This window comes from Schistocerca americana, unplaced genomic scaffold (assembly GCF_021461395.2).
Source record: "Schistocerca americana isolate TAMUIC-IGC-003095 unplaced genomic scaffold, iqSchAmer2.1 HiC_scaffold_15, whole genome shotgun sequence".
NCBI lineage: Eukaryota > Metazoa > Arthropoda > Insecta > Orthoptera > Acrididae > Schistocerca > Schistocerca americana.
Genome location: NW_025725583.1, coordinates 8,241,649 through 8,268,595, shown reverse-complemented (window position 1 = coordinate 8,268,595; position 26,947 = coordinate 8,241,649). Strand labels below are relative to the sequence as shown.

The following is a 26,947-nucleotide window of genomic DNA, read 5'->3' as shown; positions in this document are numbered from 1 at the left end:
TTGAGGGGGCCAAATTAATATACAAGTCTGAGGCTTAGAGGATGAGCTATGCCATTTATGTTTTACTTCAAGAAATAATAGCTACTTTGGCAAAGAGAGAAATAGGGCACTATATCCTAAAATATTTTAAGTTTCCGGAGAATAAGAACCAGCTAAAGGGAATGATTTCCTTTCATTCGTAAAAACAATCACAGCTCATATCAGCAGAGTGCTAAGATGAAACAGTACTGACAAAGTGTTGAAACCCACAAGAAATGTGCGTGAATATTTGGATACTATGAAGGACCCATGCGTACCGCTTGTCAGGGCAGTAGTATATAAAATCCGTTGTACATGAGGTCAAGTGTACACAGAAACTACTATAACAAGCATCAACCCAAGGCTTAAAGAACAGAAAACAAATCGTCAACTCGGAAACGGTGGATAAATCGGTAGCAGCAGATTAAACGCTGGCACCAGGAACTCGTCAGATTTGATTCCCATTTCTTTAGTCCTGCCATGGTGCAATTGTTACTAGGCTATTACTAGGCTAGGGTTTACAGAGAATCCATAGAAATTCAAAAACATAAAAACAACTTCAGCAGAATAGAAATAGAATACAAATAAGACTATTTCTGAGCTATAGTGTTGAAGAAAGGAAACGACACCAACTCTTCTGCTGTACACTATCCATACGTGCAATCAGTTCGGCTCGCTGAGCTTGTTTGTCTTTGAATAGCTTCTGTTTTTCGTTTATTGTTATTCCATTCCTTCGTCCCAGAGACGCTGTTAGTAGGTCAGCTGTGGAACAATGCTCCACTCTTCAGCCAAAGGAGTTTAAAAGATACAAAGATTGAAATAAATTTTTTAAAAGGTTGATCTACATACATATATTTTTGAAATATACGAAACTAGCGAACCGCCCCGGGTTCGCACGGATAGCGTTAAAAATCTACGGCCGAACGACTGTTATGATAAACCTGCCTCATGAATCATTCTACCCATTAGCGAAAACCGTACCAAAACCCATATTGTAGTTCCTAAGATTAGCCTTCACATACAGACAGAAAAAAACGTGGAGAGGAACTTTGATTTATATTGTGAATAGATATGTGGTGAAGAATTATTCATTTACGATGTTTGAAATGCATACGAAAACAATATCTGTCCTTTAAAACAGTGATCATGAGTTAAACATTACTCTGCATTATACTTCACTTCACTACCGCTTGATGGGAGGTAGCTACATTTAGTAGCAGTTATGAAAAGTGGGAAAGTGGAATGTTCTTAAGGTGCATTTAAAGTTTTATGGAGATAAGCAGTTCAAGTGAGTTGGGTTGTGACGATAGTTAAAATATGGGAGTAACAAAAGCACACATAGTATTAATGTTGTTCTTTACAGTCTTGGCATGTGATATGGTCGTCGTTGTTCATGTGAAATCTACATCTACATCTACATCTACGTCTACATGGATACTCTGCAAATCACATTTAAGTGCCTGGCAGAGGGTTCATCGAACCACCTTCACAACTCTCTATTATTCCAATCTCGTATAGCACGCGGAAAGAACGAACACCTATATTTTTCCGTGCGAGCTCTGAAAAAATGGTTCAAATGGCTGGGACTTAACTTCTGAGGTCATCAGTACCCTAGAATTTAGAACTACTTAAACCTAACTAACCTAAGGACATCACACACATCCATGCCCAAGGCAGGATTCGAACCTGCGACCGTAGCGGTCGCGCGGTTCCAGACTCTAGCGCCTAGAACCGCTCGGCCACTCCAGCCGGCTGCGAGCTCTGATTTCCCTTATTTTGTCATGGTGATCGTTTCCCCCTATGTAGGTCGGCATCAACAAAATATTTTGGCATTCGGAGGAGAAAGTTGGTGATTGGAATTTCGTGAGAAGATTCCTACGCGATGAAAGACGCCTTTGTTTTAATGATGTCCATTCCAAATCCTGTATCATACAGTGACTCTCTCTCCTCTATTTTGCTCTTCTTTGAACATTTCGATGTACTCCGTCAATCCTATCTGATAAGGATCCCAAACTGGGCAGCAGTATTATAAAAGAGGACGGGCAAGCGTAGTGTAGGCAGTCTCTTTAGTAGATCTGTTACATTTTCTAAGTGTCCTACTAATAAAACGCAGTCTTTGGTTAGCCTTCCACACAACATTTTTTTATGTTCCTTCCAATGGGTGATTTCTTGTGTTGTGTTGATTACATTCATTGCTACGGCTCCTTGGTGTTCACAAACTTGCAATTGGCACTTAGGGTACAACATCATGATCAACTCTACAGCAGAACAAAGATCACCACAGCACATGCCAGAACGCTGAAGAGCAACTTTAATGTCTATGTGTACTTTCGTTAAATGCCTTTATATTCCCATTGAAGCCCGAAGGTGACGTTTATACCTCGAAACATGTTGCTTCATTAAATAATTTAAGTAAGTCAACAAATGTTGTGACTGGCAGTGGTTTCTGAAAAACCTTTTCATACGGATAGCTAGGATGCGGCATGAGCGTAGGAAGGAAGGGTGGTAACCTGATACGGGGACTGGATGTGAGGGCCAGTTTCTTTGTGAAGGTGTAAGGCCGTTAAAACGGCGCTGGAAAGAGATACGAAGGGCGTGCAAGTGTAAAGTGAGTTGTGGGGGTGAGATTATGGGAAGTACGGGATATAAAGTATAAGATATACAGAGGTGTTCAGTGTTGGGAAGAAGATGGAGAAAACTGACGAGCTGGCAAGGGATTCTTGTAGGGGAGGGTAAGCGGTTGCCGGACCATGGTGGCCGAGCGGTTCTAGGCGCTTCAGTCTGCAACCGCGCCACCGCTACGGTCGCAGGTTCGAATCCTGCCTCGGGCATGGATGTGTGTGATGTCCTTAGGTTAGTTAGGTTTAAGTAGTTCTAAGTTCTAGGGCCTCCCCCCATGAACCATGGACCTTGCCGTTGGTGGGGAGGCTTGCGTGCCTCAGCGATACAGATAGCCGTACCGTAGGTGCAACCACAACGGAGGGGTATCTGTTGAGAAGCCAGACAAACGTGTGGTTCCTGAAGAGGAGCAGCAGCCTTTTCAGTAGTTGCAAGGGCAACTGTCTGGATGATTGACTGATCTGGCCTTGTAACAATAAACAAAACGGCCTTGCTGTGCTGGTACTGCGAGCGGCTGAAAGCAAGGAGAAACTACGGCCGTAATTTTTCCCGAGGGCATGCAGCTTTACTGTATGGATAAATGATGATGGCGTCCTCTTGGGTAAAATATTACGGAGATAAAATAGTCCCCCATTCGGGTCTCCGGGTGGGGACTACTCGAGAGGATGTCGTTATCAGGAGAAAGAAAACTGACGTTCTACGGATCGGAGCATGGAATGTCAGATCACTTAATCGGGCAGGTAGGTTAGAAAATTTAAAAAGGGAAATGGATAGGTTAAAGTTAGATATAGTGGGAATTAGTGAAGTTCGGTGGCAGGAGAAACAAGACTTCTGGTCAGGTGACTACAGGGTTATAAACACAAAATCAAATAGGGGTCATGCAGAAGTAGGTTTAATAATGAATAGGAAAATAGGAATGCGGGTAAGCTACTACAAACAGCATAGTGAACGCATTATTGTGGCCAAGATAGATACGAAGCCCACACCTACTACAGTAGTACAAGTTTATATGCCAACTAGTTCTGCAGATGACGAAGAAATTGAAGAAATGTATGATGAAATAAAAGAAATTATTCAGATAATGAAGGGTGACGAAAATTTAATAGTCATCGGTGACTGGAATTCGGTAGTAGGAAAAGAGAGAGAAGAAAACGTAGTAGCTGAATATGGATTGGGGCTAAGAAATGAAAGAGGAAGCCGCCTGGTAGAATTTTGCACAGAGCAGAACTTAATCATAGCTAACACTTGGTTTAAGAATCATGAAAGAAGGTTGTATACATGGAAGAACCCTGGAGATACTAAAAGGTATCAGATAGATTATATAATGGTGAGACAGAGATTTAGGAACTAGGTTTTAAATTGTAAGACATTTCCAGGGGCAGATGAGGACTCTGACCACAATCTATTGGTTATGACCTGTAGATTAAAACTGAAGAAACTGCAAAAAGGTGGGAACTTAAGGAGACTGGACCTGGATAAACTGAAAGAACCAGAGGTTGTACAGAGTTTCAGGGAGAGCATAAGGGAACAATTGACAGGAATGGAGGAAAGAAATACAGTAGAAGAAGAATGGGTAGCTTTGAGGGATGAAGTAGTGAAGGCAGCAGAGGATCAAGTAGGTAAAAAGTCGAGGGCTAGTAGAAATCCTTGGGTAACAGAAGAAATATGGAATTTAATTGATGAAAGGAGAAAATATAAAAATGCAGTAAATGAAGCAGGCAAAAAGGAATACAAACGTCTCAAAAATGAGATCGACAGGAAGTGCAAAATGGCTAAGCAGGGACGGCTAGAGGACAAATGTAAAGACGTAGAGGCTTATCTCACTAGGGGTAAGATAGATACTGCCTACAGGAAAATTAAAGAGACCTTTGGAGATAAGAGAACCACTTGTATGAACATCAAGAGCTCAGATGGAAACCCAGTTCTAAGCAAAGAGGGGAAAGTAGAAAGGTGGAAGGAGTACATAGAGGGTCTATACAAGGGCGATGTACTTGAGGACAATATTATGGAAATGGAAGAGGATGTAGATGAAGATGAAATGGGAGATACGATACTGCGTGAAAAGTTTGACAGAGCACTGAAAGACCTGAGTCAAAACAAGGCCCCGCGGAGTAGACAACATTCCATTGGAACTACTGTCGGCCTTGGGAGAGCCACTCCTGACAAAACTCTACCATCTGGTGAGCAAGATGTATGAAACAGGCGAAATACCGTCAGACTTCAAGAAGAATATAATAATTCCATTCCCAAAGAAAGCAGGTGTTGACAGACGTGAAAATTACCGAACTATCAGTTTAATAAGTCAGAGCTGCAAAATACTAACGCGAATTCTTTACTGACGAATGGAAAAACTAGTAGAAGCCGACCTTGGGGAAGATCAGTTTGGATTTCGTAGAAATGTTGGAACACGTGAGGCAATACTGACCCTACGACTTATCTTAGAAGCTAGATTAAGGAAGGGCAAACCTACGTTTCTAGCATTTGTAGACTTAGAGAAAGCTTTTGACGATGTTGACTGGAATACTCTCTTTCAAATTCTAAAGGTGGCAGGGGTAAAATACAGGGAGCAAAAGGCTATTTACAATTTGTACAGAAACCAGATGGCAGTTACAAGAGTCGAGGGACATGAAAGGGAAGCAGTTGTTGGGAAGGGAGTAAGACAGGGTTGTTGCCTCTCGCCGATGTTATTCGATCTGTATATTGAGCAAGCAGTAAAGGAAACAAAAGAAAAATTCGGAGTAGGTATTAAAATCCGTGGAGAAGAAATAAAAACTTTAAGGTTCGCCGATGACATTGTAATTCTGTCAGAGACAGAAAAGGACTTGGAAGAGCAGTTGAATGGAATGGATAGCGTTTTGAAAGGAGGATATAAGATGAACATCAACAAAAGCAAAACGAGGATAATGGAATGTAGTTGAATTAAGTCGGGTGATGCTGAGGGAATTAGATTAGGAAATGAGACACTTAAAGTAGTAAAGGAGTTTTGCTGTTTGGGGAGCAAAATAACTGATGATGGTCGAAGTAGAGAGGATATAAGATGTAGACTGGCAATGGCAAGGAAAGCGTTTCTGAAGAAGAGAAATTTGTTAACATCGAGTATAGATTTAAGTGTCAGGAAGTCATTTCTGAAAGTATTTGTGTGGAGTGTAACCATGTATGGAAGTGAAACATGGACGATAAATAGTTTGGACAAGAAGAGAATAGAAGCTTTTGAAATGTGGTGCTACAGAAGAATGCTGAAGATTAGATGGGTAGATCACATAAATAATGAGGAAGTATTGAATAGGATTGGGGAGAAGAGAACTTTGTGGCATAGCTTGACCAGAAGAAGGGATCGGTTGGTAGGACATGTTCTGAGGCATCAAGGGATCACCAATTTAGTATTGGAGGGCAGCGTGGAGGGTAAAAATCGTAGAGGGAGACCAAGAGATGTGTACACTAAGCAGATTCAGAAGGATGTAGGTTACAGTAGGTACTAGGAGATGAAGAAACTTGCACAGGATAGAGTAGCATGGAGAGCTGCATCAAACCAGTCTCAGGACTGAAGACCACAACAACAACAACAAGTTCTAGGGGCTGATGATCTCAGAAGTCGGACTGCAAGGGGAAGTGGAGTTGAAGGATTTGGAGGGATTGACAAAATGTAGGAGGAGCAGATATTCGAATAGCAACTGACGAAGGCTTTATAGCGTCTGACGATGTCTCCAGCATTAGAAGTGGAGACGTCAGCCGGTGACACATGGCTTAGATCACGGCCGACACAGGGGTAGCAAAAGTCATGAGATACCTTCTAATATCGCGTCGGACCTCCTTTTGCCCGGAGTAATGCAGCAGTTCGACGTGGCATGCACTCAACAACGCTTTGGAAGGCCCTGCAGAAATAATAAGCCTTAGTTTCTATAGCTATCTATAGTTGCGACAGTGTTACCGGTGCAGGATTTTGTGCACGAACTTTCCTCTCCCATATATGTTCGATTTGTGGCCAAATCATTTGCTCGAACTGTCCAGAATGTTCTTGAAACAACTCGAGAACAGCTGTTGTCAGCCATAAAAATTCTATCGTTATTTCGCAATATGAAGTCCATGAATGGCTGCCAATGGTCTCCAGGTAGTCGAACAAAATCGCTTCCAGACAATGGTCGGTTCTGTAGGACCAGAGGACCTAGTCCATTCCATGCAAACACAGCCCACCCCGTTATGGAGCCTCTACCAGCTTGCACAATGCCTTGTTGACAGCCGGCCGGTGTGGCCGTGCGGTTCTAGGCGCTTCAGTCTGGAACCGCGTGACCGCTACGGTCGCAGGTTCGAATCCTGCCTCGGGCATGGATGTGTGTGATGTCCTTAGGTTTGTTAGCTTTAAGTAGTTCTAAGTTTTAGGGGACTGATGACCACCGATGTTAAGTCCCATAGTGCTCAGAGCCATTTTTTGAACCTTGTTGACAACCTGGGTCCATGGATTCGTGGGGTCTGCACCACACTTGAACACTACCATCAGCTGGTACCAACTGAAGTCGAGACTCATTTCAACAGACCACGGTTTTCCAACCGTTCAGGATGCAACCGATATGGTAGTGAGTTCACGACAGGCTCTACAGGCGATGTGCGCGTTATTAGCCGAGCGGTCTCGGGCGCTGCAGTCATGGACTGTGCGGCTGGTCCCGGTGGAGGTTCGAGTCCTCCCTCGGGCATGGATGTGTCTGTTTGTCCTTGGGATAATTTAGGTTAAGTAGTGTGTAAGCTTAGGGACTGATGACCTTAGCAGTTAAGTCCCATAAGATTTCACACTTTTTTTTTTTTTTTTTTTTTTTTGTGTGTAGGCGATGTCGTGTTGTTAGCTAAGGCACTCATGTCGGTCTATTATTGCCACAGCCCATTAACGCCAAATTTCGCAGCACTGTCCTAACGGATACGTTCGACGTACGTCTCACAATGGTTTCTGCGGTTATTTCACGCACTGACAACTATAGGCAAACACCGCCGCTCTCGGTCGTTAAGTGAAGGTTCAAATGGCTCTGAACACTATGGGACCTAACATCTGAGGTCATCAGTCCCCTAGCACTTAGGATTACTTAAACCTAACTTACCTAAGGACATCACACTCATCGATGCCCGAGGCAGGATTCGAACCTGCGACCCTAGCGGTGGCGCGGTTCCAGACTCACGCCCCTAAGACCGCTCGGCCACACCGGTCGGCTCGTTAAGTGAAGGCCGTCGGCCACTGCATTGTCCGTGGTGAGGGGCAATCCCTGAAATTTGGCATTCTGGGCACACTCTTGACACTATGGATCTCGGAATACTGACTCCCTAAGGTATCCGAAATGTAATGTCCCATGCGTCTAGCTCCACCTATCTTTCAGCGTTCCAAGTCTATTAATTCCCGTCGTGCGGCTACAATCACTTCGGAAACCTTTTCACACGAGTACAAACGACAGCAAGGCACTGCACTTTTATACACTACTGGTCATTAAAATTGCTACACCTCGAAGATGACGTGCTACAGACGCGAAATTTAACCGACGGGAAGAAGATGTTGTGATATGCAAATGATTAGCTTTTCAGAGCATTCACACAAGGTTGGCGCCGGTGGCAACACCTACAACGTGCTGACGTGAGGAAAGTTTCCAACCGATTTCTCATATACAAACACATATACAGGTGACCGGCGTTGCCTGGTGAAACGTTGTTGTGATGCCTCGTGTAAGGAGGAGAAATGCGTACCACCACGTTTCCGACTTTGATAAAGGTCGGATTGTAGCCTATCGCGATTGCGGTTTATCGTATTGCGACACTGCTGCTCGCGTTCGTCGAGATCCAATGACTGTTAGCAGAATATGGAATCGGTGGTTCAGGAAGGTAATACCGAACGCCGTGCTGGAGCCCAACGGCGTCGTATCACTAGCAGTCGAGATGACAGGCATCTTATCCGCATGGCTATAACGGATCGTGCAGCCACGTTTCGATCCCTGAGTCAACAGATGGGGACGTTTGCAAGACAACAACCATCTGCACGAACAGTTCGACGACGTTTGCAGCAGCATGGACTATCAGCTCGGAGTCTATGGCTTCGGTTACCCTTGACGCTGCATCACAGACAGGAGCGCCTGCGATGGTGTACTCGACGACGAACCTGGATCCACGAATGGCAAAACGTAATTCTTTCGGATGAATCTAGGCTCTGTTTACAGCGTCATGATTGTCGCATCTGTGTTTGGCGACATCGCGGTGAACGCACATTGGAAGCGTGTATTCGTCATCGCCATACTGGCGTATCACCTGGCGTGATGGTACGTGGTGCCATTGGTTACACGTCTCGGTCACCTCTTGTTCGCACTGACGGCACTTTGCACAGTTGACTTCACATTTCAGATGAGTTACGACCCGTGGCTCTACCCTTCATTCGATCCCTGCGAAACCCTACATTTCAACAGGATAATGCACGACTGCATGTTGCAGGGCCTGTACGGGCCTTTCTGGACACATAAAACGTTCGACTGCTGCCCTGGCCAGCACATTGTGCAGATCTATCACCAACTGAAAACGTCTGGTCAATGGTGGCCGAGCAACTGGCTCGTCACAATACGCCAGTCATTACTCTTGATGAACTGTGGTACCGTGTTGAAGCTGTATAGGCAGCTGTACCTGTACACGCCGTCCAAGCTCTGTTTGACTCAATGCCCTGGCGTATCAATGTCGTTATTACGGCCAGAGGTGGTTGTTCTGGGTACTGATTTCTCACGATCTATGCACCCAAATTGGGTGAAAATGTGATCACATGTCAGTTCTAGTATAATATATTTGTCGAATGAATACCCGTTTATCATCTGCATTTCTTCTTGGTGTAGCAATTTTAATGGCCAATAGTGTACCTTGTGTACGCGACACTAGCGCCATCCGTATAGGCGCTTATCGCTATGCCATGTGTTCGGTCACCGCTGTGTAATGCTCGTACAAGTAAAATCAGCAAGGAAATGCGATCGCCAGTGTTGGGTGTGAGCTTCCGTGTGTCGCCCTGCGGGCCAGCGTGGGCGCTGTTAGCTGTGTGGCGGCACGCGCCGCTGCTTGTCTTTGTGGGATGTAGGTGGCTGGCGGGCGCGCCTCAGCCCGGAGGTGTATTTCTGGACGCCGCGGCGCGCCGCCCATCACTCGCGCCACGGGGCGGACGCAGCTCATCTGCACCTACACATACCATCTCACGGTCTGTCGTGGAGGGTACTTATAACCTCCCCACAGATGTTAGCGTTTTCGCTGTTTAAAAACACCAATGACAAGTGAATAAGGAGGATCTGTTCTCTTAAATCAAAAGAACGTGAATATTCTTTTAGTGACAATAGCAGCAAAGCCGACGAACATACTGATTTTCACTGTTCAAAACAGCTGCGATCTACGGAGACGAATTCCAGTGGGACGTAGAGACATCTTTAGAAGACACGAGGTAAGCAAACCTTTCGTCCAGCAATCAGTGAACCACCTAGTACACATTGTTACGATTTACTCTCGCAGTTTATCCGACATGTTCCACGGTGTGCAACTTACTGTCGAGAGCAGCTTGCTGAGTTAGTATGTACAAAGCTACGTGTACAAGCCTTTAAAATGTTTTGAGCAGATGGAGAGAAACACTTGTTATGTTGCACAGGTACACCGTTTCACCGCTAGAGCTACCTGAAGGTTTCGACGCTAAAGACATTCAGAGACGCCCGCACCGTAGGCGAGTGGTCAGCGCGTCTGAATCTCATGCGGGCTGTAGTTGCGGTACTGCCAGGGATTCATCGTGGCGGGAGGACTGGAACGGAATGTACTCAGCCTCGTAATGTCAGCTGAGAATCTCTGTCAAATGAAAATGATACAATGGAAAACAGTAAGTAGACTGTTTACTATTTCAAAACTAATCTCCATAACTGTTAAACCATTTATCCCACTGTGAGATTAGACGGTCAGTGCCTTCATGGAAAAACGTTTACAGTTGCCTGCAGACCATGATTGTACCCAGACCTGCACCTCTTCGTAAACAGACGGCCACGAATGTCTTTCTTCAGGGCTCTAAAAATATGGAAACAACATGGTGACGGTATATGGGATGTCTAAGGGCTTCAAGTGAAACTTGTGCAGTGTAACTCCAACCACTCAGAAATGTTGACTGACGGGTAATACCCGCCCACAAGTTGCCGAGACTGTTTCCAGTACACTTCAGAAGTATCGCTGGGAAGCCCTTATACATCTTTCACATAATCCCGGTCTCTCCCCATGCGATTTACATATTTTTGCAGCCCTGTAGAAAGACATTCGTAGCCGTCGATTCGCTTCGGACGATGAGGAACACGTCTGGGTACAGTCATGCTTCCCTAGTGTAATGGTTCTTTATTTACGTGACCATTACGGCACTCCAACCCCAGTTCTCGATACCAGTAATATCGTACTACTTTTCTGCGAAGTAACAGACATATTTTTGTGACAATATTCACATTTGGTTTTATTAATGTATAGGTACTCCGACGTATCGATATATTACAATGATATGGTTCTTGTGTGTATTCATTTCTGTGAGACTGTCATAATCTTTGACTTACTTGTAACCGTTGTTTCACTTTGCAGAAGTTAAATTGTTATTTCGCTTTGTAAAAGAACAGTCAAGTCTTGTGTTTGATTAAAGTGGAAATTAAATATATGAAGATTGATACAAAACTGTTTTCTTAATTATGTGACAATTAAGAAGAAGTATATGTGAATTTACAAGAGGTTTAATAAAAATGTGGATCGTGAACTACAAGTCAAAAATTATTTCTACCATACAATTGTTCTGATCTGGGATTGTTTGATCATTAAGAATTTCCTGAAAAACGCATTTGTTATGTCTTCAAATATTGCTAAAATACAGATCTGGACCTTCTAGCAGTCAAAGTGGAATCACCCTAGAATCAACAAGATGAGCCATAACAAGTTCGACGATATCTACGTGGGAATTCAGTCAAGACAAGTGCCAAAATTAATGAGTTTTTTACAGTGACTTCATTATTTCCATTCTGGCGATACCATCCACAGTCAATAACTTTGTTGTTGCCCGATAAAGCGAACATAAGCTGCGTGAGTAACATTATTAATCTGATTTCTAACCTACTTTGCAAATGGTGGTGTTGTTAGACTAGGCAACCACAAACATTTTTCCGTGAAGGCACTGGCCGTCTTGTCTCATAGTGGGATAAACGTATTAACACTTATGGCGATTACTTTTGAAGTAATAAGCAGCTGACTTACTTTTCTTCCATCTGTCTCTTTTGACTGCCCCTTATACGCGAAAGAGACTTGGTGGCTGCATGGCCTGAAAGTTGACAACGGCCGGCAGAGCGGTGTGCTGGCTGGCCCCTGGCCATTCCATATCACGTCCGTATAGCACACACAGCGCATATGAACCTCAACTCACAACTAGAGCGAGAATATATGGCTACAAAGTTGTAGGAAATCTTCTATCTGACGTTTACGGATCTATGTTATATGTACGGAATGACATCCAAAACTACAAAGTGCTCGACAGCGCGGTGCGGGAAGGTGTGGAATCCATGGTAATCCAAGTCTCTGGAATAAAATCACAGTCTACAAACCTCATAATGTTACATGGTCCAACCCTCCCCTACCAACTATTGGGCATCCTGGAATCTATGTCGGCGATTTTAATTCCCACCATACGAACTGGGATTACTCAACAAACAACGAAAATGGAGAGATCTTATCCGAGTGGATTGAATACCTACGGCTCCACCTTGCCTATGATGCCAAAGACCTGAAAACATTCCGATCTACCCGTCGGCAAAGTGAAACTAACCCAGATCTATGCCTCATAACAACTGATCAAAGCCGGCCAGTGTGGCCGAGCGGTTCTAAGCGCTACAGTCTGGAACCGCGCGACCGCTATGGTCGCAGGTTCGGATCCTGCTTCGAACATGGATGTGTGTGAAGTCCTTAGGTTAGTTAAGTTTAAGTAGTTCTAAGTTCTAGGGGACTGATGACCTTAGAAGTTCAGTCCCATAGTGCTCAGAGCCATTTAAACCATTAGCCAACTGATCAAATGATGAATCCACTACTACATACTAAAAGGGTATTACCTGGTTTCTCCCGCACACAACATCGCCCAGTATTACTGAGCCTGGAGTGCAACTCCCCCTAATTAGATCCACACAGAAACCAAGATGGAATTTCAGAAAAGCAGACTGGACAACTTATGCCAAGGAAGTGGACTCACACCTGCGATGGGTCCCACCCTCTGCAGAGAACTATACACGGTTTGTTGGGTGTCCTTACTGCAGTAGCAAAACGTAACATCCCTCGTGGCTATAGGAAAGAATACATCCCTTGTTGGAATTGAGAAGCTGAAATGCTTTATAACGAGTTCCAAAGAAGATCCTGACATAGGAAAACAAATACTAAACGCCATAAATGAAGGCAGAAGGGAAAGATGGGAACATACAACAAAAAACCTGGGCTTCACCTGATCTAGCAGGATGGCATGGTCTCCCTTAGGCCAGTTGGGAACACCAACAGCCCTAATTAATAGCAACCCTAAAATATCTCCTTCACAAGTAGCACTACAGATAAAACGATAGTAAATGATATCTTCGAGAAAGAGATTAAAGCAGAGATTAAAACTATCGACAGCCAACTCCAAGAATATACGGATTTCTCTATTCCGTTCACAGATCTGGAAATGAATAACGTGATAAAATCTCCTAAACTGAGGAAAGCCGCCGGTCTAGACGGAATATTCCCTAAATTCATCAGACACCTGGGCCCCTCCGCCCGTGCATGGCTTAGACAATTCTACTGTGACATCATGAACACCAGCCGGGTCCCCTATCAGTTCAAGATAGCCAAAATCCTCGCAATCTTAAAACCAGGAAAGCCACAGGATGACCCAGCTAGCTATCGGCTAATAGCCCTATTGAGCATTTGCTACAAGCTATTAGAAAGACTGTTGTACAACAGAGTATATGACTCCATAGATAGACTAATTCCCGCAGACCAGGCAGGATTTAGGAACAAACGGAGCTCCTGTGAACAAGTCCTTGCCTTAACCTCATACATTGAGTCAGGCTTTCAAAGGGTCCAAACAACCCGTGTGGCTTTTGTGGACCTCTCGGCCGCCTATGATACCATCTGGCTCGACGGACTCATACTCAAGCTGAAAAAAGCGATCCCTTGCCGCAAGATAACTAAGCTTCTGGAAAACACGTTGAAAAATCGCTACTTCAGAGTGAACGTAGGTCAATCTACGAGTAAATCCTACTCACTAAACAATGGGCTCCCACAGGGATCAGTGTTGGCTCCCCTTCTCCTCAACCTATACATGAGTGACATGCCAGCAACTAAATCGCAAAAATTCTGCTATGCAGATGACATTGCAATATCCATTCACAGCAAGACATTCGAAGAGGGGGAAGCTACTCTGTCAACGGACCTTTGGCTTCTTAACCAGTATTATACGAAATGGAGGCTCTGCCCAAATCCAGATAAAACTGAGGTAAGCGTATTCCACCTGAACAATCATGAGGTAAGACGAGAGTTACAAGCAACATTTTGCAATGAGCGATTGACGCACAACAGCCATCCAAAATATCTAAAATGGTTCAAATGGCTCTGAGCACTATGGGACTTAACATCGGTGGTCATCAGTCCCCTAGAACTTAGAACTACTTAAACCTAACTAACCTAAGGACATCACACACATCCATGCCCGAGGCAGGATTCGAACCTGCAACCGTAGCGGTCACGCGGTTCCAGACTGAAGCGCCCAGAACCGCACGGCCACACCGGCCGGCCCAAAATATCTAGGAATCACTCTTGACCGGTCACTAACCTATAAAAAAACACCTAGAAATAACCAGTCAAAAGATAAAAAATCGAAATAACATATTAAGAAAGCTGACTGGAACCTTCTGGGAGCTCAAGCTAACACCCTACGCACCGCAGCACAATCTCTTGTTTACTCGGTGGCAGAATACTGCGCCCCAGTCTGGTAGAAGAGCCCACACACGAAGAAAATAGATGTCAAGCTTAATACCACCATGAGGATTGTCTCAGGAACTCTGCAATCAACTCCACTTCCCTGGCTTCATGCCCTTTGCAATGTAGCTCTCCCCTCCCTCAGAAGGCAACAAGCAGCTATCCGAGAATGGAAGAAAATTAATGACCCCTCTGTCTCTGAAGATATACCTATGCGAAAAATATTGGACCATCTACCAACTACCCGCTTAAAATCCAGGAAAACTATATGGGAAGACGAAGTCCTCAAATTCCCAGAACGGTACGACATAGCAAGGGATTGGAGGCAGTACTGGTCGCTGAATCGTCACCATCCTCTCATCGCTGATTTTGATCCTTCGATACCGGTGGAAAATGGCTCTGAGCACTATGGGACTTAACATCTGAGGTCATCAGTCCCCTATAACTTAGAACTACTTCAACCTAACTAACCTAAGGAGAGCACACACATCCATGCCCGAGGCAGGATTCGAACCTGCGACCGTAGCGGTCACGCGGTTCCAGACTGAAGCGCCTAGAACCGCACGGCCACACCGGCCGGCCGGTGGAAGGAATGCAAATGCTCAGAAGAACTTGGTGCAGACTTAATCGTGTGAGGACTAACCACGGCAGGTGTAAGGCCATTCTCCACAAATGGATGCTCACTGATGTCCCACGATGTGACTGTGGTGCAGAAGAACAAACAGTCCCTCACCTGATCTTCGAATGTCCTGCTAGGAGGTTCGAAGGCGAATGGAGCGATATCATGAATTCTACTCCACGTGCTGTTCAGTGAGTGACCTGCTTAGATGTGGACTTGTAATAGCTGCAGTGACTGTCTCCCTAATCTTTCGCATATTGTTGTTTGCAATCAATCATTTAATAATATATTTGTAATTCTTTTATTACATTAATTAATAGTATGTGTGCAATTTTACTCTGTAGATGGCATACGCTAAATAAATAAATAAAATCACGTCCGTATGAGGCCACATGGCAAAGACTGACACGGTGGCCGGTCGACGTCTCACGGGCTTCAGGGCCTGAACATGGAGTTTAGTTTACATGTTCAGAGACAGTGTTCAAACTGCCATATGACGAAATTTGCTTTGCATATGATTTTATTTTTATTTATTTATTTGTTTTTTTTATTTTTTGTGGGGCGCTCAAGTCCCAGTCTTTACACATTCCAGTCTAACCATTTTAACGAATGATAATGAAATGATGGGGACAACACAAACATCCAGTCCCCGGGCAGAGAAAATCTCCAACCCGGCCGGGAATCGAACCCGGGACCGCAGATTTTGCTGAAAATGTCGTCTGCTTACATTGAAGCATAGCTGACATCTGCGTCTAACACGCTCAAACACCCAGGTGTTTCACAAATAACGGCTGCAGCTTCAGGCAAACGGCAACCGTACATAAAACGCTTCAACTTCCCTCTCAAAAAGAAGTCCGTAAGTTTGAGATCGGGAGAACTTGGTGGCCAAGGTAACGGTCCATCTCTCCCAACCCAACAATCGGGAAAACATTGTCTACATGATTTCTTACGCCAACGAAGAAGTGTGTTAGGGCCCCGTCATGCTGGCATCAAATCGTATAGTCGCCATCAAGAACTTGTAAACGTCAGTACTAACAATAATAATGTAACTGTTCATCCAGGGACGTGGACGCTGATATCAGTAAAGAAAACTTACCCTTCTTAGCAGTAAGACGTAATGGTATTGCAGATCAGATTCCAGTGTCAACGTGTTGGAAACGAAGCAGTCAAAACCAGTGTCAGCGTTGGCCTAAGGGTGTTCCAACGTCAAACTCTTCAATGGCCCCTAGCGGCGAAACAGTGCACCTGTGACATTTTGGTCTCCCCTAAACGCTCTATAGATTTGTATACCTAGTTTTTTTTTATACCCTGTATAGGTGCAGTAATGTGTCGCGGCAAGGAAAGTTCCTTTCCCATATAACAGAAACTGCTACAACTGCTACGCCTTAGTACCTGGTGTTGTGTCATAAATGAAGGCGTATTTTGCTGTGTTCTCTATGTTATGATATCGCCCTGTGAATGTTACTACCTCAAGCAGCAGTTTCAGACTTTCTCCACTCACAAGACAGACGCCTAGTCAAGTCTCTCCCCGAATGAGCCACTCAGGATTACAACGTTCGTGATGCACTCTCGCGAGCTTGTTGCCGAGAATGGCCTCCCTGGGTGACTCATTCGGATTTATCTAACCGCATCCGCATTTACAGTCACAAACCACGAAGTTTTTATTTCCCCCTGAGCAGCTGTCCAGTCCTTCAGACACGTATAGTCAGTCCTCCTGCATGTTTGCTTTACGGAAGCCACTGCTTGCAGTTTTTGTACCCATTGGAACCCATTCACATCCACCTTCACCTTTACTTCGGCCAGCAAGTTATTCCATTGTGCCCTTTCTGTTTCATGCTGTGCCGTCTGCACGTACTACATCTAGGTCTGGATAATATTGATTCTAATCTGTATATCAGTGGGGGCAGAGAGGGGGAGTACAGGCTACACACAATTCAGCAATCTAGTTAACTGAGTGCTCGCTGCCCTCCTACTCTGCTTTATGATGTCCACATCAGCGATACTACACGATACATTGATACGCTATTAAGCCCGTCGCTCATTTGATAAATCCAAAATCAGTTGCGACCAATCGATCTATTCCAAATCGATTTCTTCAGATGAAACCTGGTTCGTTCATCATACCTCAAATTCTACGTAATAAAAGTGGGTTACGATGTAACGAAACAGATCGGCCACTACATAAAACTGCTTGGAATTATCTGTCCCTTTCAAATCGATCTTTTACACAGAGACGCTTGCACAAGGTGTAAAAGTACGGTGCATTGGCGGCGCCGTCATTTGTACTCAGGTGATTCATGCGAAAAGGTTTCTGATGTGATTATAGCCACACGACGGGTATTAATAGAGTTTGAATGTGGAATGGTAGTTGGAGCTAGACGCATGGGACATTCCATTTCGGAAATCGTTAGAGAGTTCAATATTCAGAGATCCACAGTGTCAAGAGTGTGGCGAGAATACCACATTTCAGGCATTACCTCTCACCACAGACAACACAGTGGCCGATGACCTTCGCTTGAGGACCGAGAGCAGTGGCATTTGAGTAGAGTTGTCAGCGGTAACAGACAAGCAACACTATGTAAAATAACCGCAGAAATAAATGTGGTACGTACGACGAACATATCCGTTAGGACAGTGCAGCGGAATTTGGCGTTAAGAGGAGGTTTACTATCTTTGACCCGAAAAAAGCATGTTCTTTGACAATTTTTTTCTCGCGATGTGTTATAGGTATCAATGTCAAATTTGGTCAAAATGTTTATTGATATTTCCTCTACAAACTGGAATTTTTTCGACCGGAAATGTCGAAGAGCAAAGGCGGGAGTGCTGTCGGAACGAAACAAAATTTCGATGTAGATCTCCACGCGCGGTGTGTCACAGGGCAGCCGGCTCGTCTGAAATCAAAATTGAGTTGACGTTAGCGAAGTATGTAAGATTCTTTAGGAGCTATACCTCGCTTAATTTATTTGGACCATAGGAAACAAAATGGCGGCCATTTGAAACAGATGTTCAGATGTGTGTGAAATCTTATGGGACTTAACTGCTAAGGTCATCAGTCCCTAAGCTTACACACTACTTAACCTAAATTATCCTAAGGACAAACACACACACCCTTGCCCGAGGGCGGACTCGAACCTCCGCCGGGACCAGCCGCACAGTCCATGACTGCAGCGCCTAGACCGCCCATTTGAAACAAAATAGGGTTTTTTTCATCGATGTTTCGAACTCGTCGGCCAAGTAAAACTATTTATAGTTGATGGATCGGGATAAAAGTGGTACAACTCCTAGACAATTTAGTGAGCTTCGTCTGAAACAAAGAATCAGTAGATTTGAAGTTACCACACCGCGCGATTAAAAAAAATCATTTCGAGAAAAACGCGTTTGAAGTTTTGACTACATGTAAATGCAATATCATGCAACTTACGTTCAATCTGCTATTCCGGGTCCATAAACTAGTCCTTCCTCTTCCTCATAGAGAGCGTTCTGATCGATCTGGGCCATCCTGCGCTGCTCTAGAGCCGATCGTACAGCAGGTGACAAGCGGTTTTCGGCCACTTGAATCCGGTGATCGTCCGAATGCTTGGCGAACTGCGTCGAATAGAGTCCCAGGGCGACGTGTATCGTTGTCATGGTCTTCAGAATTGCTGAATACCCTTCGTTGAAGCTGCTCACTGCCAGGAAAGTCGCAATCTCCACAGCCTCCGCACCAGAATGCAAATGCTTGGGGACTAACTTCCAAACACACGCGTTCAAACTTTCATTTGAATTTTGTGTGTTTCCTCCCAAGCACTGGTACAATAACTCGTCCTCCGAAAGGGCCTCGTGGATCGAATGAATCACTTTTTGAACTTCTTTGGAGAGCGGCTGGTCGTGTTGATATTCGTCCAGATGTCCGGTAGCCTCTGCAATGCGCCACTTGCACCAACTAGTTTCCCCAGTCGGACAATTTTGGTGTTGTGGGTGGTCATCCGTCGAACACTTGTGGAAATAAGTTGCCGAAATTGCCTTCTTCATCTGTTCCACCAATTGGAATGCCGTCGGATTGCCAAGCCGTAGTACGTCATAAGTTCCTTGATCACTTTATCAGTTGTGCTCATGGGCAAGCACATAGAATAATTTTTCGCGGCTACAAAGTCGAAATTCCCTGGTGCTTGAAAAAGGCCGATTTCAGGCACATGTACCTTTTGTTCAACTGCGAATAACAAACATTTCCGTACCGTATGCGGAAAAACCGTTTCAGGGGTGGATTCTAAACACTTTCATAGATCCAAAAATGCAATTTTTAAAAAATTTTAATTTTTTGAACGAAAAGATAGTACACCTCCCCTACAGACCGACGCCAGTGCATTTGTAAACAGCACGATATCGCCTGTAGCGCTTGTCCTGGACTTGTTACCATATCGGTTGCACCCTAGACGACTGGAAAATGGTGGCCTGGACAGATGAGTCTCGGTTTCAGTTGGTAAGAACTGATGGTAGCGTTCAAGTGTGGTGCAGACCCCACGAAGCCATGGTCCCAAGTTGTCAAGAAGGCGCTGTGCACGTTGGTAGTGGCTCCATAATTGTGTTGGTTGTTTTCACATAGAGTGGACTGTGTCCTCTGGTCCTACAGAACCGATCGCTGACTGGAAATGATTTTTTTGGGCTTCTCGGAGACCATTCGCAGCCATTCATGGACTTCATATTCCCATACAACGATGAAATTTTTATGGGTGACAATGTGCCATGTCATTGGGCCACAATTGTTCACGATTGGTCTGAACAACATTCTAGACATTTCGAAAGAATGATGTGGCCACTCGGATCATTCACATCGAAAATTAATGCGAAATAATCGAGAGATAAGTTCGTGCACAAAATCCTGCACCGGCAACACTTTCGAAATTATGGACGGCTACAGAGGCAGCATATCTCAGTGTCTCTACAGAGAACTTCCAACGACTTGTTGAGTCCATGCCACGTCGAGTTTCTGTACTAGACTGGGGAAAAGAAAGTCCGGCAAGGTGTTTGGAGGAATCCCATTACTTTTTCACCTCATTGTATACTTGCTTTTCCTGTCGTCCAAGTTATCGTATACTGTGTGTCTTTTAGAAATTAATCGCAGCTTTACTGTTGTAGTAGAAATTACAACAACCTCTACTTCGCACTGACGTAATAGGTATTATGGTGTGGGAAAGGGGGGGAGGGGCCTGGGGGGAAGGGGGGCGGTTGGATGTAGCTTTCCATAACACTAATTCTGCAAAGTGTGGATGAAAACACCGGTCATCTTAATGTTGACAGTTTTTTAGAAAAGTCTTTTGTAGCAGTTTACTTATTTTAATTGACGCACGAGTCGGGCGTGGTGGTCTAGTCGGGGAATGCGTGCCAGGAAACCGAGACGCCGCTGGATCGAGTTCTATTGAAATTTTCAGCCGGTCTTCAACCTACCCTTCACTTCTAAACGATGTCAGGAGGCACCAGGAACGACACGTAGTTCGGATTCCGCGTTCTGCTGTAGGTCCCCTTTCTGCGAGTGGATAATTGGGTTAGATTAGGGACACGCAAGTCGCTGAAGTGGAGTCCGATTGAAGGACTTGCGCCCAACCACTGAGCCACACGAAATCATTATTATTATCATCGAAGCAGGAGGACAAAATACCTGAATTCCGATTGTTGGTTTCTCTTAATAAACGATGTTTAGCTACTGTGAATTAAGTAAAACATTGGTAAAGATACATCTATATGTTTTATAACAGTTTGCCTAGACAAAATGGCTCTGAGCACTATGGGACTCAACATCTGAGGTCATCAGTTCCCTAGAACTTAGAACTATTTAAACCTAACTAACCTAAGGACATCACACACATCCATGCCCGAGGCAGGATTCGAACCTGCGACCGTAGCGGTCACGCGGTTCCAAACTGAAGCGCCTAGAACCGCACGGCCACACCGGCCGGCTGGCCTAGACAAAATCAAGTTCTCTGGCCGAACGGAGTCGTTTGATGTGCGGCACGATAGCATTCTGTTCGGTTTTTATTTTGGCATTTTTCTGTTTTTGTATGGTTTTAGCCTTTTCACCCTCGTTTCAACCTCGTTCAATCAGTGTTTCATAAACAAGATTTACGCGCGAAAAGAACCCACAATTTGTACAGGACTTCCAGTGTCAGTTGGATGCACCCGCTCATCTGTCTAATGAGCTATCAAAGTAACTTAAATTTACATGAAACTAAATTTGACTCATAACTCACGTTGTAGTTCTAACGTGGGGCTTATTTGACGTCATGAGAATGACGTCACTTGGCACTAGAATTAAAGCAGCAACATTAGCTGACGTTGGGCACTTGGGCAGTTGTGGTGACAGTTTTCGCACGGTATGGACAAGTGCAGCTAGTAGACGCTTCCACAACTACGGATGTGACGGTTTTTAAAACGGCACTGTATTATTTTTGGTAATAAACAGAAGAATGGAAAAGAAAATTGAGAATGCTCTAGGTGACGATCAGTTTGGCTTTAGGAAAAGTAAAGGGACGAGAGAGGCAATTCTGACGTTACGGCTAATAATGGAACCAAGGCTAAAGAAAAATCAAGACACTTTCATAGGATTTGTCGACCTGGAAAAAGTGTTCGACAGTATAAAATGGTGCAAGCTGTTCGAGATTCTGAAAAAAGTAGGGGTAAGCTATAGGGAGAGACGGGTCATATACAATATGTACAACAACCAAGAGAGAATAACAAGAGTGGACGATCAAGAACGAAGTGCTCGTATTAAGAAGGGTGTAAGACAAGGCTGTAGCCTTTCGCCCCTACTCTTCAATCTGTACATCGAGGAAGCAATGATGGAAATAAAAGAAAGGTTCAGGACTGGAATTAAAACACAAGGTGAAAGGATATCGATGATACGATTCGCTGATGACATTGCTATCCTGAGTGAAAGTGAAGAAGAATTAAATGATCTGCTGAACGGAATGAACAGTCTAATGAGTACACAGTATGGTTTGAGAGTAAATCGGAGAAAGACGAAGGTAATGAGAAGTAGTAGAAATGAGAACAGCGAGAAACTTAACATCAGGATTGATAGTCACGAAGTCAATGAAGTTAAGGAATTCTGCTACCGAGGCAGTAAAATAACCAATGACGGACGGAGCAAAGAGGACATCAAAAGCAGACTCGCTATGGCAAAAAAGGCATTTCTGGCCAAGAGAAGTCTACTAATATCAAATACCGGCCTTAATTTGAGGAAGAAATTTCTTAGGATGTACGTCTGGAGTACAGCATTGTATGGTGAAACATGGACTGTGGGAAAACCGGAACAGAAGAGAATCGAAGCATTTGAGATGTGGTGCTATAGACGAATGTTGAAAATTAGGTGGACTGACAAGGTAAGGAATGAGGAGGTTCTATGCAGAATCGGAGAGGAAAGGAATATGTGGAAAACACTGATAAGGAGAAGGGACAGGATGATAGGACATCTGCTAAGACATGAGGGAATTACTTCCATGGTACTATAGGGAGCTGCAGAGGGCAAAAACTGTAGAGGAAGACAGAGATTAGAATACGCCAAGCAAATAATTGAGGACGTAGGTTGCAAGTGCTTCTCTGAGATGAAGAAGTTAGCACAGGAAAGGAATTCGTGGCGGGCCGCATCAAACCAGTCAGTAGACTGATGACCAAAAAAATAAACAGATCAGCCTACTAACGTACTTTGCATATTTCCACTCAATAATGTCTTATGGAATAGTTTTCTGGGGTAACTCACCACTTAGACATAAGGTATTGATTGCACAGAAGAGAGCAGTGAGAATAATTAGAGTTGTTCACCCGAGGACGTCATGTAGGCACCTTTTCAAAGAGTTAGGTATTTTAACTGCACCATAAAGTACATATATTCGCTAATGAAACTCGTTACAAATAATCCATCTCAATTCCCGAAGAACAGTGATGTTCATACGTACAACACTAGAGGGAAAAATGACTTTCCCTATTCGTTATTGAAGCTGTCAGTTTGCTCAAAAAGGAGTACATTATTCAGCAACAAAAATCTTTGATCATTTGCCCAACAACATAAAGTGTCTGGCAGGTAGCAGATCAAGTTTTAAATCTAGCTTAAAATTATTTCTTTTGGAGAACTCCTTGTACTCCATGGACGAGTTTCTGTTTTAGAAATGGTAAAAAAAATTGTACCTCTAAATGTAGTTACACGTGTAGAACTACAAATTTCAGTAATATTAATATTAGCACTATTCATGAGTGTATGTATATCTTGTAATCTGACTTGTTCCAGATCATATCGATAAAATAATCGGGAAAATGATCTACAGAACATGACTTAACTAAAACTAAATTAAACTGAAACTAGGTTGAAGATGGCGACATTGAGGCAGCGAGACAGTCAGTGCATCATTCTTGTGCTATTGCTTTTGTACTGAACAGTAATAAATCCTAATCGAACTTTTTTCGTTATTTATGAAGTTAGGATTACATCAAATATACACTGCCTGACAAAGAAAGGATTACATCAAATATACATTGCCTGACCCAAAGAAAGAAAAAAAAAAGTTGAACACCTTTCAGCCGTCTAGTTTGCAACCTTATTTTATCGCTTTACTACGCCATCTTCAGTCCCCTGACCGACGTGTAGGAAGATTCTACCTCGGTTGTGATCAAAGCAGGTGCCAGCAATGCTGGTATTAGTAGATTTTTGCTGTAGCGATCACTTCAACCACGGCATATGATGATTGAAGTTATCGCCGCTATAGCAAAAATCTACTAATACCGGTACTGCTGGTCCCTATTTTGATCACAACCGAGGTAGAATCTTCCTACACGTCGGTCGGGGGACTGAAGATGGCGTAGTAAAGCGCTGAAACTGGTTACCAAATAAAATAAGGTTGCAAACTAGACGGCTGAAAGGTGTTCAATTTGACATCCTGTATCGAACAGCCAAGTCCCGCAACCATTTCTAAAAAGAAGGACATACAGTAACTGATTATGGTTCGAACAGTCTGTATCAGGTATAACGGTCACCACAGTGCATTAGTGTCATGTATGTTTAGCGTTGTTACAAAGTCTGGTAGGGCGTGATCAACGTCAGATGTTGTGCGAACACTGTGAAGGAAACGAAGATGCCGGGTATTCGTCTGTGTGTGGATTTCTAAACTCTAAAGGACCAAACTGCTGAGGACCATAGACTTACACACTACTTACACTAACTTATGCTAAGAACAACACACACACCCATGCCCGAGGGAGGGTTCGAACCTCCGACGCGAGCGGACGCGTAGTCAGTGACATGGCGCCTCTAACCGCGCAGCTCGTATTCGTCTGAGGCACCTTAGGCCTGTTTCAACTGGGAAACTGGTGACGGTCACCGGTAATTGTTTAAACTGGGACACTGGTGACGGTCACCAGTAATTGTTTCAACTGGGACACTGGTGACGGTCACCAGTGACGGTCACCGGTAACTGTGATGAACACTCCTGGATCACCGGTGTCCGACACCGCAGGCATTACCAACTGATTAGTTAGTGAAATGGACTCGAGTGAGGAGGAACTTTTGTTAGTACTTCTAAGCAAGAGGAGGAGGAGAATAAAAACAAAATGTTCATTACACTTACATCCACTGCTACGAGGTCGGCTGGAGAAAATATTGTTTTATACTCATTATGTCGATCTGAGACAAGATGAGAAGAAGTTTTTTCAGTATTTTCGAATGTCGAAAACATCATTTGATGAACTGCTAGGAGAAGTGAAAGAAGAAATCACAGGAATGGACAATAATATTTTAACTGTATTTTTCGGACCATAAGGAGGAGCGCCTTAAGACGACGATAAGACACGCACTTAATTTTGTTATGAAAATTTTGAAATCTAAGTAGTATTTTAGATTTTTCTTCATTCGCCCTGTAGGGGTGAGTTCATGATTTCCATGCTCGCCCATTTTGTTCCTTCTTATCGCATTAAGACTGCGTAAAGATACACTTAATAAATACAAAAGAAAAGGGGTGAGGGATGCAAATATGCTTGAAGGTTACTATCCCCTAGCCTTTACAGGCGTAGCAACTAAATTTCGCTACTCTTTTATGTCCGAAAGATAAGGTATTAAATTTGAAAAACAACGTACAACTTACTAATTTTGTTTTTTCATCCATGCTCTTCTGATTGGAATTAGGCACAAACTTCGTTATAATTTCTTGCCAAGCATTCGTTTTCACCACTTTGTTGCTATAGTCATCGCTGTTGACATTCCAAATAGCAAGACGACTTTCTACTTCACTTATAAAGCCTTCGGTGTTAATGAAATCTAAACTCATGGCTAGAATGTTTACAGTATAATGTACAACGAATGTTTCGCGTCACTGTCTCAAAAATGACTGCCGTCTGTTGGCAAATCTGCAGCGCTGTGTCTGTGATCAGTGTTCCAGTGTGAACACTCCAATTCAAACTAATGCGTGTCCGTCGGTGACTGCTGTGAACACAGTGATGTTGTCCGTCACATGTGGCGAGGGTGAGTCACTGCTGGGTCACAGTGGTTCGGTGAGGCGGTGCAGTGTCCCGGTGTGAATGCTTCAGTTCAAACGAATGTATCTCTGTCGGCGATCGTCGCTGGTGACCCTCACCAGTGTCCCAGTGTGAAACGAGCCTTACCAGAACCTGTTAGGTTCTGAAAGTAGCCTCATTGTGTGTCTCCATTTGGCCGGCTGGTCGAATTATGCAGTATCCAGGTATGTGGGGCACTCGTATGTGACAGTGGCCCTATGTTCGGCAGCATGGAAAGCGGAGGGCGGGCATACTCGTCGTCGAGGTTCCGGTCCAACACGTTGACCTCCAAAGGGAGGATCGCCGTATCGTGTGCGAAGCACATCGTATGCTCTTCACGACCGCGGCTGCGTTCCGAGAACGAGTAGTGGATTCCTGCGACATTCTGTGTCATTCCGAATCATTGTTCGGAGGCTAGTAGCCGCCGGACTGGGGGATTACTGTCCCATGCGTAAGTTGGCGTTAACACCACAATAAAGCTGCTTCATTTGGAGTGGTGTCGTTACCGGGAAGCATGGACTCTTGATGGCATTGTGTTTAGCGATGAACCGCGGTTCTGCACTGCCCCGGATGAACATCGTCGGCGATTATGGGAAGAGGTTCCACTCTTCCAACGTTATGGAGAGGCACAGGGTGCTACCAATGGTGTGAGGAGCCACTGGGTATGACTGCAGGCCACGCCTGCTATTGATTGAGGTGGCCACGCAACAGTATGTCGCGGACACCCTGCATTCTCATGTATTACCTCTCGTGCGACAGTATCGTGGTGCCATTGTTCAACAAGACAATGGTAGCTCGCACATTACATGCGACTCTCTAAACTGTCTTCGTGTTGTTGGGGTATATCCGTGGCCAGCAAAATCCCCAGATCTGTCCCCTATAGGATATGTGTGCGACCAACTCGGTTCTGTCCCAGTGACAGTATACAGGATATCAAGGACCACTTAGAACAGTTGCGAGCCATCTAGCTCAAGAGAGGATACAACCACTTTTGACACCATTAACAACTTAATCAGTGCATTCATCCAGGCCAGAGACGATGTAACGTTGTCCTGATGAGCGGGCTCATACCGTCCGGGTCTTTGTGAATTTATCTCTGTTTTGTGATCAGTGAAATAACATTGGCTATCCTCTCATCACGTGAAGTTTCATTTCATTCCGTCCACCCCTTTTAATGTTTATCTTTTTTTG

General features: G+C 44.3%; 1 protein-coding gene across 3 annotated transcripts in view; it reads left to right on the top strand.

Annotated features, from left to right (window-relative positions):
* Positions 1 to 26,947, top strand: part of LOC124569472 — a 463,279-nt gene that overhangs the window by 171,238 nt on the left and 265,094 nt on the right. The window contains exon 1 of one of the 3 annotated variants that reach the window (XR_006971244.1): positions 9,802 to 10,069. The exons of the other annotated variants lie outside the window; for them this stretch is intronic. The gene's annotated coding sequence lies outside the window, so the exon portion shown is untranslated. Of the gene's footprint in view, positions 1 to 9,801; positions 10,070 to 26,947 lie in introns of those variants that run through there. 3 annotated transcript variants of the gene reach the window in all.